The sequence below is a fragment of the Vigna unguiculata genome, unplaced genomic scaffold, assembly GCF_037176805.1.
Source record: "Vigna unguiculata cultivar grain cowpea cultivar isolate G323 ecotype 2 unplaced genomic scaffold, ASM3717680v1 ptg000295l, whole genome shotgun sequence".
Classification (NCBI taxonomy): domain Eukaryota; kingdom Viridiplantae; phylum Streptophyta; class Magnoliopsida; order Fabales; family Fabaceae; genus Vigna; species Vigna unguiculata.
The window spans coordinates 82501-100000 of record NW_028196930.1 but is presented as its reverse complement, the minus strand read 5'-3'; positions in this window follow the sequence as shown (position 1 = coordinate 100000).

Genomic DNA, 17500 nt, shown 5'->3' with positions numbered 1-17500 from the left:
GATATGTTACAAAAACCTCTTATAAATATTCTTTTCAATTATAAACGATGGAAGCGTCCATTTCGATATATAAAAAATAATGAATTTGAAAACATGGTAAAAAATGAAATTTCAGAATTTTTTTTTCATACATATCAACGTGATGGAAGAGAAAAAATATCTTTTACGTATCCACAAAATTTATCAAGTTTTGAAAAACTGATGGAAACAAAAATAGATTTCTTCACAAAAAAGAAAATTTCCTCTGATGATTTGTATAATGATTCGTACTATAGGAATGAAGAAAAAATAAACAAATTGAGCAATGAATTTATAAATCGCACAAAACTGATAGATAAGAAATTGATTTCTCTCGATATATTCGAAAATAGAATTCGATTTTGTGATGATGAAACTAAAAAAAAATATTTAACTAAAAGAAAAGATCCTTTGTTAAACGGACCCTTCCGTGGACAAATAAAAAACGGTTTTTCAACCTCAATCCAACATGAAAAAACTTACAAAAAAAATAACATTTTTATAAATAAAATTCAAGATATCTTTCTTTATAATAAGATTTCTAAAAAGAATAATAGTAATTCTCCAAAATTAGAGGAAAATAGAAAAACATTTGATAAAAAATTATTAGTAACTACATTTCTTTTTAATCTAATCAGTCAATTTTCATTAGTGTCAAGCTTAAATTCGCACGTACCTTATTTATTTACAGAACCTGAACAAGTAAAAATGAATTATAATTATGACGCAGAAAAAAAACAAATAATCAAAATATTATTTGATGCAATTACAACTGATTTGAACGAAAAAAGAAAAGTAAATCGAAAGAACACTAAGTCTATTAAAAGAAACGAAATCTGTAAAAAAGTACCTCGGTGGTCATACAAATTGATGGACGAATTAGAACAACTAGGTGGAAAAATTGAAGCAGATAATTCTCAAATTCGTTCTAGAAAAGGCAAACGTGTAGTCATTTTGACTAATAAAGATAAATTTTTTAAAAAATACAAGACTTATCGTGATCGTGGAGATACTGAAAATAATGAACAAAAAAACGAATTGGCTTTAAGACGTTATTCCCAACAATCGGATTTTCGAAGAGACATAATCAAAGGATCTATCCGTGCTCAAAGACGGAAAACAGTTACTTGGAAATTTTTTCAAAAAAGGGTGCATTCGCCGCTTTTTTTGGATAAAATTGAAAAATCAATATTCTTTTCTTTTCATAGTTTAAAATCAATGAAAAGATTTTTTATGTTAAATATTTGGATTCGTAAAAAGACAGAATTTCAAATTTTAGGTTCTATAGAGGAAAAAACAAAAAAAAGTCCGAAAAAAAAAGAGGAGGAAGCAAAAAAGGAAAATGCAGAAAGAAAACGTATAGAAATAGCAGAAGCCTGGGATAGCATTATATTTGCTCAAGTAATAAGAGGTGTTTTATTAATAACCCAATGCTTTATTAGGAAATATATTCTATTACCTTCATTTATAATAATTAAAAATACAATTCGTATACTATTTTTTCAAATTCCAGAATGGTCTGAAGATTATATGGATTGGAAGAGAGAAATATATATTAAATGCACGTATAACGGCGTTCAATTATCCGAAAGAGAGTTTCCGCAAAAATGGCTAACAGATGGGATTCAGATAAAAATATTATTTCCTTTTCGTCTAAAACCTTGGCATAAATCTAAAATACGATGTAATGAAAACAAAAAAAATTCAAAGAAAAAAAAGAACTTTTGTTTTTTAACAGTTTGGGGGATGGAAGTTGAATTGCCTTTTTCTAGTTCCACGAAAAATCCACTTTCCTTTTTCGACCCCATTTTAAAAGAACTAAAAAAAAAAAAGAAAAAATTTGAATTTTTCACTTTTCTAGTTCTAAAAGTTTTAAGTGAAAAATTCAAACTGTTTCTAAATATCGTAATAGAAAAAGCAAAAGGGATCATCCAAAGTATTCTTGAAATTATTAGAAAAAGTATAGTATTCCTCACGAAAAAAAAACAAGAATTTTTAAATTTAAAATATTTTTTTATTAAAAGGAAACCCCCAAAACTCGATGAATTGAGCGAAAACAAAAAATATTCAACAATTTGGAAGAATAATTCAATGATTTCTGAAGCAACCATTTCAATTCAATCGATAAAGTCGACAAATTTTTCATTGAAAAAAAAATCTATAAAGGATCTCAATACTAAGAGAAAAGTAGTTATTAAAAAAATAGAAAAAATGAAAAAAGAAGAAAAGAAAAGAGGACTTGGAATTCGCGAGACAAATATTCATTCGAAGAAAAAAATTTATGATAGTAAAAGGATAGAATTCGAAAAAAAAATTTTGCAGATATTCCAAAGAAGAAATATTAGCTTAACTAAAAAATCACATTCTTTTTTTCAATTTTTGATGAAAAAAATATACATAGATATCTTTCTATATATCATTTGTATTCCGAAAATCCAGCTACAACTTTTTCTTGAATCAACAAAAAAATTTTTAAATAAATGGCTTTACGATAATGAACCAAATACAGAAAGAAGTTATAAAACAAATCAAAGTATAATTCCCTTTCTTTTAAAATTACACAAATATTTTAATAATAAGAATAAGAATGCGAATTCACATAATTATTTTGATGTCTCCTTTTTGTCACAACCATATGTATTTTTAAATTTGTTACAAACCCGAATTATTAACATAAACATATATAAGTTAAGACTTCTTTTTCAATATAATAAAAATTTTTTTTTTCTGAAAAATGAAATAAAGGATTCTTTTTTTGGAGCACAAGGAATAGTTCATTCTAAAAGAAAACAAAATAACCTGCTCAATTCTGAACTAAATCAATGGACAAATTGGTTAAAGAATAATTATTATCAATATAACTTATCTAACAGTAGCTGGTCAAAATTAGTATCACAAAAATGGAGAAATAGAATCACTAAATGTGGTGTAACTCAAAATAAAAATTTAACCAAATGGGATTCATATGGAAAAAGCCCATTAATTCTTTACAAAGAACAACAAGGAATCCCATTAAAAAAAAAAATTAGAAAACAATATAAATACGATCTTTTATCCTATAATTTTATGAATTATGCAAATAAGAAAGACTCATATATTTATCGATATAGATCCCTATTTCAATCAAATAAAAACACAATGATTTCTTCTAATTACAATACATATAAAAAAGACTTATTTGATAGAATAAGTAATATTTTTATCAAGAATTATATAGCAGAAGATACTATTATTATAAATCCGGATAGAAAATATTTGGATTGGACGGGAATCAATAGAAAAATACTAAATCGTTCCATATGCAATCCGGAATTTTGGTTCTTTTCCAAATTTGTGATATTTTATAATACATTTAGGGGTAACTCGCAAATTATACCAATAAAATTACTTTATTTACATTCTCTTTTTTTACATTCTAAAGGAAATAAAAATGTTAGTGAAAAGAATATTACTAGAAAGAAAAAAAAAATAGATGTTTTTAGAACATCGAAAAAAAAACCCAAGAACAATATGGAGGCAGAACTTCAATTCTTAGTAAGAAATTTTTTGAATTTCCATTTAAACTGGAAAAATTTCTTAGGTCAAAAAATATTTAACAATGTAAAAGTATATTGTCTCCTTATTAGATTGACAAATTTAAGAAAAATTACTATAGCCTCTATTCAAAGAGGAGAACTAGGTCTAGATATTATGATGATTCAAAAACAGACGAATTTAACTCTTTCAGGCTTAAGGAAAAAGAAAAATAATAAATTTAGGAAAAAAGAACTATTTGTTATCGAACCAGTTCGCCTGTCTAGAAAAAATAATAAACAATTTTTTAAGTATAAAATGATGGGTTTTTCATTAATTCATAAGAATAAACGCAAAATTTATAAAAAATACTCAGAAAAAATTCATGTTAATAAGAAATTTTTTGATAAATACATTACAAGAACAAAAGATCAAAAGATAACAGAAAACAAAGAAAACGAGAAATTTAATTTACTTGTTCCTGAAAACATTTTATCTGCTAGACGTCGTAGAGAGTTGAGAATTAGAATTTGTTTAGATCCAAATAATATAAATAGTATGCATAGAAACACAATATTTTATAATGAAAATAAAGTCCAAAATTGTTTTAAAGTTTTGACTAAAAAAAGAAATGAGAAAGAGAAAAAAAAACTAATGAATTTCAAAATTTTTCTTTGGCCAAAATATCGATTAGAAGATTTAGCTTGTATAAATCGTTATTGGTTTAATACCCATAATGGAAGCCGTTTCAGTATAGTAAGGATACATATGTATCCGCGTGTGAAAATTCGTTAATCTAATTTTGTTTTCTATTTAGCATATGTATCTATCTATAGATAGATACATAGGTTAAACAAATACACGTATTTTGGTATGGCATTGATTTTAATTCAATGATGTATACATAAAAAAAAAGCATTAACAAAATTATCTTTTTTTATCTAATGTAATGTATACAATTCTTTTTTATATATCAAACTAGTCTCCTTTATACTATATCTATTTAAATTCTCTATTTCAATTGGATTGATTTCAGTTATCAAAAAAATTAGATTTCGGATTTCTATCAAAAAATTAAAAATGAGTGTCATTCTAATTACTGATCAATAAAAATATCTATAAAAATCGAGGAGAAGGAAAAACTTTTATTTTTTTATGGTAAAAAAGTCATTTATACCTGTTATTTCACAAGAAAAAAAAGGAAAAAAACCGGGATTGGTTGAATTTCAAATATTCAAATTTACCAATAGAATACGAAGACTTACTTCACATTTTGAATTGCACCGAAAAGACTACTCATCCCAAACAGGTTTACGTAAAATTTTGGGAAAACGGCAAAGATTACTGTCTTATTTGTCAAAGAAAGATGGAATACGGTATAAAAAATTAATCAATCAGTTTAATATTCGGCAGTCACAAATTCGTTAAATTGAAGAGTAATTTTCAATTATTCGATTTATTAGATCTTGAATTTGGATGAACTTTTTTTTTAAGCGATTCATAAAAGAATAAATCGAGCAAAAACCTATGAATATCTCAACGAAAAGAAAGGACTTCATGATAGTCAATATGGGGCCTCACCACCCATCAATGCACGGTGTTCTTAGACTTATTGTTACTCTAGATGGTGAGGATGTTATTGATTGTGAACCGATATTGGGTTATTTACACAGAGGAATGGAAAAAATAGCGGAAAACCGAACAATTATACAATATCTGCCTTATGTAACACGTTGGGACTATTTAGCTACAATGTTCACAGAAGCAATAACTGTAAATGGACCAGAACAGTTGGGAAATATTCAAGTACCTAAAAGAGCCAGCTATATCCGAGTAATAATGTTGGAGTTAAGCCGTATAGCTTCTCACCTACTATGGCTAGGACCTTTTATGGCAGATATTGGTGCACAAACACCTTTTTTCTATATTTTCAGAGAAAGAGAATTAATATATGATCTATTTGAAGCTGCCACAGGTATGAGAATGATGCATAATTTTTTTCGTATCGGAGGGGTAGCGACTGATCTACCTTATGGTTGGATAGATAAATGTTATGATTTCTGCGATTATTTTTTAACAAGTATTGCTGAATATCAAAAACTTATTACGCGAAATCCTATTTTTTTAGAACGGGTTGAGGGCGTCGGTGTTGTTGATGTAAAAGAAGTTATTAATTGGGGTTTATCAGGACCGATGCTTCGGGCTTCCGGAATACAATGGGATCTACGTAAAGTGGATAATTATGAATGTTACGAAGAATTTCATTGGGAAGTTCAATGGCAAAAAGAAGGAGATTCATTAGCTCGTTATTTAGTTCGAATTGGTGAAATGATAGAATCCATAAAAATTATTCAACAGGCTTTGGAAGGACTTCCCGGCGGTCCATATGAAAATTTAGAAATCCGCTGCTTTGATAGAGAAAAAGAGCCAGAATGGAATGAGTTTGAGTATCGATTTATTAGTAAAAAATCGTCTCCGAGTTTTGAATTGCCAAAACAAGAACTTTATGTAAGAGTTGAAGCCCCCAAGGGAGAATTAGGGATTTTTCTAATAGGGGATCAAAATGGTTTTCCTTGGAGATGGAAAATTCATCCGCCCGGTTTTATAAATTTGCAAATTCTTCCTCAATTAGTTAAAAGAATGAAATTGGCCGATATTATGACAATACTAGGTAGCATAGATATTATTATGGGAGAAGTTGATCGTTGAAATGATAATTGATTTAACAGAAATACAAGATATACATTTTTTTTTCAGATTGCAATTTTTGAAAGAGATATATGGAATTCTTTGGGTATTTGTGCCTATTTTTATTTTGATATTAGGAATTACTATAAGTGTACTAGCAATTGTATGGTTAGAAAGAGAAATATCTGCAGGGATACAACAGCGTATTGGACCTGAATACACCGGTCCTTTTGGAGTTCTTCAAGCTCTAGCAGACGGAACAAAATTACTTTTTAAAGAGAATCTTATTCCATCTAGAGGAGATATTCGTTTATTTAGTTTCGGCCCATCTATCTCAGTCATATCCATTATAATAAGCTATTCAGTAATTCCTTTTGGCTATAACTTTGTTTTATCTGATCTGAATATTGGTGTTTTTTTATGGATTGCTATTTCGAGTATTGCCCCCATTGGACTTCTTATGTCAGGATATGGGTCAAATAATAAATATTCCTTTTTGGGTGGTCTACGAGCAGCTGCTCAATCAATTAGTTATGAAATACCATTAACTCTATGTGTGTTATCGATATCTCTATGTGTGCTTCGTTGAGACATAAATTTTTTGATACTATTTCTTATAAGCCTCTCCTTATATTTAAAGTACAAAAAGAATCTATAAAGAATATATATATATATTCTTTTCGCATTTGGATTGAATAATTGAATCAGATAGTTATATGAGTGCAATAAAACAGCTTTTTTTGAATATAATTTATAGAATACTCTATTACTTATAGAGAAAGTATGATGATTTCAAATTGCAGTAAAAATATTGAGTCTAATTTTCTATGTATAAGAATAAGGTGAAAAAATCAATGAAATTCTAGAATTAGATTCTATATATTATATTCTATGTATAGAAGTGGTTGTTTTTCCCAAGATTTGTTGATTAGTAATCCTGTCTTGAAGCGGACGCAAAAGACCAACCTTTTTCAAATTTTCAATATCATTTGTATGAATTAGCATACATATATTAACAAAATTAAAAAAAGGCATTAATATAATAAAAAAAATTAATGGATGGCTAGAAACACCAAAATACACAAAAGATTAGTAACGTATATTTCTTTTTTAAATTATCCAATTTATGTATAATATAAAAAGAATACTAATGGGGACTTGAAGTTGGTAGAAAAAATAAGGCAGTACTCCCCCCAATTCCGATCTAGAGTATACTTCCATCCATTGATTGAATAAATAACTATCAGGAACGAAATAATCCTTTAATTTTTTGAAGTCCCCTTTTGCTTGCACAAAAAGGAATAAGATAAGAGGTAAAAGTGATCTCCTTTTTCTTTTTTGTCTTATATACTCCATATTTATGGAGATAATCATAATTTAAAAAAAGAACATCTAATTATTTTTCGGAATCGAAAATGATGTGGGAGTTCTTGATAATTTTAAAAGAGTATTTTATGCAAAAATGAAATTAAGTTATTACTCAACAAATTTAATTTTGAATTTTTTAAAGGATGAGATCAATTCAGAAGTACCTTTTGTATTTTTTATTTATCTAAAGAAATTCAATAAATGTGCAAATGTTTTTATTTTTTAAATAAGTGTGTATTCATTTAAAAATTTTTTTTAGAACAGACAGAATTCCATGGGTCTAATTCAGAACCGTCCGAGAAAATAGAATCTTATCTATCTTAGGGATATATCAAGGGAGAAATAATTGGCCGGGTTCTTATATTTTTTTAAGGCTTTAAAGGAGCCGTATGAGATGAAAATCTCATGTACGGTTCTGTAATAGAGATGGTAACAGTAATGTCATCACCGACTAGGATTATCTAACAGTTTAAGTACAGTTGATATAGTTGATGCACAATCCAAATATGGTTTTTGGGGATGGAATTTGTGGCGGCAACCTATGGGTTTCCTCGTTTTTCTAATCTCTTCCCTAGCAGAATGTGAAAGATTACCTTTTGATTTACCAGAAGCGGAAGAAGAACTAATAGCGGGTTATCAAACCGAATATTCCGGTATCAAATTTGGTTTATTTTATGTTGCTTCCTATTTAAACCTATTCGTTTCTTCCTTATTTGTAACAGTTCTTTATTTTGGTGGTTCAAATTTCTCTATTCCGTACATCTTCGTTTCTAATTTTTTTCAAATAAATAAAACATACGGAGTTTTTGTAACGATAATTGGTATCTTTATTACACTAGTTAAAACTTATTTATTCATATTCGTTTCTATCACAACAAGATGGACTTTGCCTAGGCTACGAATAGATCAATTATTAAATCTTGGGTGGAAGTTTCTTTTACCCATTTCTCTTGGTAATCTATTATTAACAACGTCGTCTCAACTGTTTTCACTGTAAAAAAAATGTGGACCTTCTATATTCAAAATTCAGAACTTGTTTTAAACAAGAGAAAGAAAAAAAATATTCAGAGCTATTCACGATATGTTCCTTATGGTAACTGAATTCATAAATTATAGTGAACAAATAATACGAGCTGCTAGATATATTGGTCAAGGTCTCATGATTACCTTATCTCATGCAAATAGGTTACCCGTAACTATTCAATATCCTTATGAAAAAATAATCTCATCAGAACGTTTTCGCGGTCGAATACATTTTGAATTTGATAAATGCATTGCTTGTGAAGTATGTGTTCGTGTCTGTCCTATAGATCTACCCATTGTTGATTGGAAACTAGAAACTGATATTCGAAAAAAACGGTTGCTTAATTACAGTATTGATTTTGGAATCTGTATATTTTGTGGTAACTGTATTGAGTATTGTCCAACAAATTGTTTATCAATGACCGAAGAATATGAACTTTCAACTTATGATCGCCACGAATTGAATTATAATCTAATTGCTTTGGGTCGTTTACCAGTATCAGTAATTGATGATTATACAATTCGAACAATTCAAATAAAATGATTTCAAAATTCTTCACAAAAATAATTGAATTTCTCTATATATAGAATAAAAAAAAAGATATTCTATTTTTTTGAAATGACTCTTTGGCATAAAGAAAAGAATGAAATTCCATTGATTCTATAACAACTGTACCTAATAACAATTCACATATCTTATCTTAGGATTTGGTGAATTTCTATGCACAGATAATTTTCGTATTTAACAAGTTTTTTCCTGGTCATATCAATAAGGTCATGAAATTTCTATTTATCTTTTATTTTACATATAATGGATTTGTCCGAATCGCTACATGATTTTATTTTAATCTTTCTTGGATCAGGTCTCATATTAGGAAGTCTAGGAGTAGTATTCTTTACGAATCCGATTTTTTCTGCTTTTTCATTGGGACTAGTTCTTGTTTGTGTATCTTTATTCTATATTTTATCAAACTCCCATTTCGTAGCTGCCTCACAGCTACTTATTTACGTGGGCGCTATAAATGTTTTAATAATATTTGCTGTGATGTTTATGAATGGTTCGGACTATTACCAAAATTTTCGTGTTTGGACCGTTGGGGATGGAATTACTTTGATGGTTTGTACCAGTATCTTTCTTTCACAAATAACTACTATTCTAGAGACATCATGGCACGGAATTATTTGGACGACAAGACCCAATCAGATTTTAGAGCAAGATTTGATAAGTACTAGTCAACAAATTGGAATTCATTTATCAACAGATTTTTTTCTTCCATTTGAACTAATTTCAATAATTCTTTTAGTTGCTTTAATAGGTGCAATTTTTGTGGCTCGCCAATAAGAAAGTTTTCGAACTAATAAAATAATATAAATTACATTTTGTTAGAATTTATTACATTTCTTTTTTGTTGAATTATATGTTAAGGAAAAAGAATATTTATGTATAAAGTATAAAATCTTTTTGCAAATACTTGATTTTGTTGTAGACTTATTATGTTAGGCAATAAAATCCGTTGAATTCATATTCATATCGAAATGAATAAAAATTGAAAAGGAGTTGGTCAATGATATTCGAGCATACACTTGTTTTGAGTGCTTATTTATTTTCTATAGGTATCTATGGATTGATCACGAGCCGAAATATGGTTAGAGCCCTTATGTGTCTTGAACTTATACTAAATGCAGTTAATATAAATCTCGTAACCTTTTCTGATTTTTTTGATAGGCGGCAACTAAAAGGAAATATTTTTTCAATTTTTGTTATAGCTGTTGCAGCCGCTGAAGCAGCTATCGGACCAGCTATTGTTTCCTCAATATATCGTAATAGAAAATCAACCCGTATCAATCAATCAAATTTGTTGAATAAATAGTATTATTCATAAAAAAAAGTCTAATTTTGAATAGTGTGTACTATATAATCCATTCAAATTAGCAGAAATGATATATCCTTTTTAATCATGTTTGCGTTTGCGAAAACAAAGATAAGAAATCAAAGTATCTTGGTTCTATTCTCTTATTAGTTATTAATCTATAAATATATTTTTAGTAGCAAAATTCTTATAAATCATTGATTCATCTGGTATATAATATAGATATATATATATAGATATATATATATCATATATAGATATATATAATTGGTTTACCAATTTACTAGATTGAAAATGTTGAATTTTTGATGTTCAAGGATTATGTTCCAATGTCACATTCAGTAAAGATTTATGATACATGTATAGGATGTACTCAATGTGTACGAGCCTGCCCAACAGATGTATTAGAAATGATACCTTGGGACGGATGTAAAGCTAAACAAATTGCTTCTGCCCCAAGAACAGAGGACTGTGTTGGTTGTAAGAGGTGTGAATCCGCCTGTCCGACGGATTTCTTAAGTGTTAGAGTTTATTTATGGCATGAAACAACTCGAAGCATGGGTCTAGCTTATTGATACGTTTCAAAAAGAACCGCATACAAGTACTTTTTTTTACTGGCAAAAACCCGGGCTCAAAATAAAAAAATATTTTGAGCCCGGGTTTTTGTAGTCTAAGTATATCTTATTTTTATCACGAATTATTTTCCTTGGTTAACAACAGTTGTAGTTTTGCCAATAGTCGGAGGTTCTTTAATTGTCTTATTTCCCCATAAAGGAAATAAGACAATTAAATGGTATACTTATTGTATATGTTTCATAGATCTCCTTCTAATAACCTATGTATTTTGTTATCATTTCGAATTAGATGATCCACTAATCCAATTGACAGAAAATTATAAATGGATCCATTTTTTTGACTTTTACTGGAGATTCGGAATAGATGGACTCTCTCTAGGACCCCTTTTATTAACGGGATTTATCACTACGTTAGCTACGTTATCAGCTCAACCGGTTACTCGAGAATCTAAATTATTCTATTTTCTAATGTTAGCAATGTATAGTGGTCAACTAGGAACATTTTCTTCTCAAGACATTTTACTTTTTTTCATCATGTGGGAATTAGAATTAATTCCCGTTTATCTACTTTTATCTATGTGGGGTGGAAAAAAACGTTTGTATTCAGCTACAAAGTTTATTTTGTACACTGCGGGAAGTTCTGTTTTTTTATTACTGGGAATTCTGGGTATGGGTTTCTATAGTTCTAATGAACCAACATTAAATTTTGAATCATTAACTAATCAATCATATCCCGTGGCACTGGAAATAATCTTCTATATGGGATTTCTTATTGCTTTTGCTGTCAAATCACCAATTATACCCTTACATACATGGTTACCTGATACCCATGGAGAGGCGCATTACAGCACTTGTATGCTTTTAGCCGGAATATTATTAAAAATGGGAGCATATGGGTTGGTTCGAATTAATATGGAATTATTATCTCGCGCTCATTCTATATTTTGTCCGGTTAATGTTATTAGGTTCCATTCAAATAATCTATGCAGCTTCAACATCTCTTGGTCAACGCAATGTAAAAAAAAGAATAGCTTATTCCTCGGTCTCTCATATGGGTTTCTTAATTTTAGGAATTGGTTCTATAAGCGAGACAGGGCTGAATGGGGCTATTTTACAAATAATCTCTCACGGATTTATTGGTGCTGCCCTTTTTTTCTTGGCGGGAACTAGTTATGATAGACTACGTCTTCTTTATCTCGACGAAATGGGTGGAATGGCTATCCCAATGCCAAAAATATTCACGATTTTCACTACCTTATCGATGGCTTCTCTTGCATTACCGGGCATGAGCGGTTTTGTTGCAGAATTTATAGTATTATTGGGAATAATTACCAATCAAAAATATCTTTTCATCACAAAAATACTCATAACTTTTGTAACTGCAATTGGAATGATATTAACTCCTATTTATTTATTATCTATCTTACGTCAAATGTTTTATGGATACAAGCTTTTTAATAAACAAAATTCTTATTTTTTTGATTCGGGGCCACGAGAATTATTTATTTCAATTTCTATCCTTATACCCGTAATAAGTATTGGCATTTATCCAGATTTTATTTTTTCAATTTCGGCTGACAAGGTTGAAGCTATTCTCTCTCATTTTTTATAGATAGTTTTTGGGAATAAATGAAAAAGAAAAAATAGAAATCAATCCGATGCACAATAAAAAAAAATGGATTTCTTTTTGTATTTTCTTAATTACATAAAAATGAAATTGAATTCTAATTGAATATTTTTGTTGTTTGTGAGAACCCCTTGAATCAATATTACATTACTTGATTCAATGGGGTCTTAATCATTTTATTGGGAGTTTTTTTTCTTATTCTATAGAATGTTCCCAATATTTGTGAATTTTTTTAAATTAATTAGGTGTAAATGAACCATAACTATGTAGTCCTATTCCTAAAAGATTTATCCCTAAATAACATATCCAAATTATAAGAAAGCCTATGGAGGCCACTATTGAAGAATTTCTATATTCCAATTTTTTATTTTTTCTAGTATGTAAATAAATTGCGAAAATAGTCCAAGTAATAAAAGCCCAAGTTTCCTTTGGATCCCAATTCCAATATGATCCCCATGCCTCATTAGCCCATACTGCTCCAGATATATTACCTATTGTTAAAAAGATAAAACCTAGACTAATAGTACGGTAACCCCAACGATCCAATTGTTGAATAAATTGATATCTATAATAATTTCTATAAGACGAATAAAACGGAAAAGGAGTTTGTTGTAAAATATTCTTTTTATCATTCATATTCATATATTTGATTTCAGCAAAAGAAAAGGATTCATTAAAAAAAAACAAAGTCTTGCTTTTACCAAGAATTTGTATGAGTTCTTGAAATGTAATGACTAAAATAGCCACTGATATTAATGATCCACATAAAAGAGTTGTATAACCCAATATCATCATACTTACGTGCATCATTAACCAATGGGACTGTAAAGCAGGCACTAATTTTAAGGATTCATGCATTTCGGTTAAAAGACCCGAAGTAGCAAAGCCTTGGGTAAAAAGAATACTTGGTGTTATTATTGTATTGAAATAGTCATTTTTTTGTTTTTTGAAGCAAAGAACCATATAAAAGATAGAAAAAGTCCATGAAAGAAATATTAATGATTCATATAAATTACTAAATGGTAAATGGCCTGAAAAAATCCAACGAGTAACTAACAATCCTGTGATACAAAAAAAGGTTATTATCATGCCTTTTTTGAACAAATTGTATAATCCTATGATTTCATTGCCTAATAATAAGGTTATCAAATGAATTGAAATTAAAATAGATACGACCGAAAAGGATATATGAGTTAATATATGCTCTAAAGTGGAAAATACCATATAGAATGAAAAAATAGAAATACTTGGAATAGAAATAATAATTCTTTATAGGAACTTTTTTTTAGAAGATAAGATGCCGCTACTCGGACTCGAACCGAGATGCTCTAGCACTGCTTCCTAAGAGCAGCGTGTCTACCAATTTCACCATAGCGGCTGACTCGAAACCATAATAACCCAATTTTAGTCAATTGTCGAGATTCAAAGAATCAATTAAAACACAATATTTGTTTACTAAACATTCAATAAAATAATTTTAAAGAATTCTATTAGAATCTATTAAATATAGAATGTAAATATCATAATATAGAATGTAAATATCCTAAATTCATAACTGAATCTTATATTCTATATCAATTTTATATTCATATTTTTGTATTTAAAAAAGAGTCGTTGAATCCAGTTAATTGAAATTATTCTAACGTTTATATTTGTTACAGAAAAAGCTTTTTGAATTCCCCGTAAAAATAGATTGCCCTAATGAAAAAGCTTTTAATGCTGTAAAATATCCCTTCTTTTTCCATAAAGTGTTCCGAATAAGTTTTTTTGATATAGACGTGCGCTTTTTTGGAACTGCCATAGAATTAGTATAGTTTTTTATTGTTATAGAATTTTATGTGAAAGACATTTTGCGGTAAATGAAAATTAAGTTTATCTCTAATTAGACATATATTTTATATATTTGAATTTCCATTTTTGTTTTTATTATATTTATAATAAGAATATAATACTTTTTAGAAAGTTTTCCCCAAATCGCTATTTCTTATTGTAATAAAAACTTAATTAGTTAAGTTAAATTTAATGAACTAAACCAATGTTCAAAAAATATTGTCCAAAGAGTCAGAATAATGAATAATCGATTATTCTATTTTATTAAATTCTATCTTTCTTTGTTATTAACCGAAACCATTCCTTTACTTTACAAAAAAGATAAAAGAAAAACCTAAGAAACCAAATTCATTAGAATCCTAATTTTTTTTCTTTATTGTATGGAATATACACATCAATATTCATGGATCATACCTTTTATTCCATTCCCAGTTCCGATGTTAATAGGAGTGGGACTTCTACTTTTTCCCACTGCAACGAAAAATATTCGCCGTATTTGGGCTTTTCCTAGTATCTTATTGTTAACTATAGTTATGATTTTTTCGCTTGATTTGTCTATTCATCAAATCAAGAATAGTTTGTTTTTTCAATATGTATGGTCTTGGACCATAAATAATGATATTTCTTTAGAGTTTGGGTACTTGATCGATTCACTTACTTCTATTATGTCAATATTAATTACTACGGTTGGCATTCTCGTTCTTATTTATAGTGATAATTATATGTCTCATGATCAAGGATATTTGAGATTTTTTGCTTATCTTACTCTTTTTAATATTTCAATGTTGGGATTAGTTACTAGTTCGAATTTGATACAAATTTATTTTTTTTTGGGAATTAATTGGAATGTGTTCTTATTTATTAATAGGCTTTTGGTTCACCCGCCCTATTGCGGCAAATGCTTGTCAAAAAGCATTTGTAACGAATCGTGTAGGGGATTTTGGTTTATTATTGGGAATTTTAGGTCTTTATTGGATAACGGGTAGTTTGGAATTTCGGCATTTGTTTCAAATTATAAATAATTTGATTTCTAAAAATGAAATGAATATTTTTTTTTTACTCTGTTTGCCCTCTTGCTATTTTGTGGCTCAGTTGCAAAATCTGCCCAATTTCCTCTTCATGTATGGCTACCCGATGCTATGGAGGGACCTACTCCAATTTCTGCCCTTATACATGCTGCTACTATGGTAGCCGCTGGAATTTTTCTTGTGGCTCGTCTTTTTCCTCTTTTCATAGTGCTACCCAAAATAATGAACGCAATAGCTTTTATAGGTATAATAACAGTAATATTAGGAGCTACTTTAGCTATTGCTCAAAAAGATATTAAGAAAAATTTGGCCTATTCTACAATGTCTCAATTGGGTTATATGATGTTAGCTTTGGGTATGGGATCTTATCGAGGTGCTTTATTTCATTTGATTACTCATGCTTATTCAAAAGCATTGTTGTTTTTAGGATCTGGATCCATTATTCATTCAATGGAAGCTCTTGTCGGATATTCTCCAGCTAAAAGTCAAAATATGGTTTTTATGGGCGGTTTAACAAAACATGTACCAATTACAAAAACTTTTTTTTTAGTGGGTACACTCTCTCTTTGCGGTATTCCACCCTTTGCCTGTTTTTGGTCTAAGGATGAGATTCTTAATGATAGTTGGTTGTATTCACCAATTTTTGCAATAATAGCTTGTTCTGCAGCAGGATTAACTGCATTTTATATGTTTCGAATTTATTTACTTGTTTTTGAGGGATATTTAAACGTTCATTTTTTGAATTTTAATGGAAAAAAAAATAGTTCATTCTATTCAATATCTTTATGGGGGAAGAAACAAGTAAAACTTAAAAGAAAAAACGAAAATTTTTTCTTAGTTTTACTAAAAATAAAAAAGAATGAAATAACTTCTTTTTTTATCCGGAAGAGATATCTACATCGCGTTAATCAAAATATTAAAAATATAAAACATCTTGTTTTTGGTATTATGCATTTTGGCACTAAAAAAACTGCTTGTTTATATCCTAATGAATCTAACAATACTATGCGATTTTCTATGCTTATTTTAGCGCTCTTTACTTTATTCGTTGGTGCTGTAGGAATTTCTTTCAGTCAAGACGGAATACATTTGGATATTTTATCAAAATTGTTAATTCCGTTTATAGATCTTTTACATAAAGATTCAGAAAATTTTATGAATTATTATGAATTTTTCACAAACGCAACTTTTTCTTTGAGTTTCACTTTTTGGGGAATATTTCTAGCGTCTTTTTTTTACAAATCGGTTTATTCCTATTTAAAAAATTTGAATTTATTAAATTTATTTGAAAAAAGTTTTCTTAAAAAAAATGTTGCCGATCATTTTCAAAATATCATATATAATTGGTCGTATAATCATGGTTATATAGATCTTTTTTATGAAAAATCTTTAATTGCTAGTATCAGAAGATTAGTGAAATTAAATTCTTTTTTTGATAAAAAAAGAATTGATGGAATTACGAATGGAATAGGTATTACAAGTTTTTTTCTAGGAGAAGCTATCAAATATGTGGGGGGGGGGCGAATAGCTTCGTATATATTATTGTATATTCTAGATATATTAATCTTTCTAGTAATTTTATTGTTACATCGAAACAAATAAATATTGATGAATCTCATGAATATGGAACTCGGTAAGAAAAGGGGATTTAAAAATTGAAAAAGAAGATTCTGAAAGAATCTTCTTTGAATACTAAAATTACGTATTGAATTTGGATTCTTGTATCCATAATTCAAAAAGTTTTTTTGACTATTGCCGAAGAACTGAAATAAAAGATAGGGTATAGCTATGACAGTTATTGTATGGGGTCTACCCAATGTACCCAATGCTAAATGCAAAGGCGCATAATAGATAGACATGAACATTATGAGCTGTCCCGTAATAAACCCAGTTGTTGCTGCTATTTTCTTCTCGGTTCCTTCTTCCACAAGTCTAGCTCGAAGAAGGAAGAGATAAGAG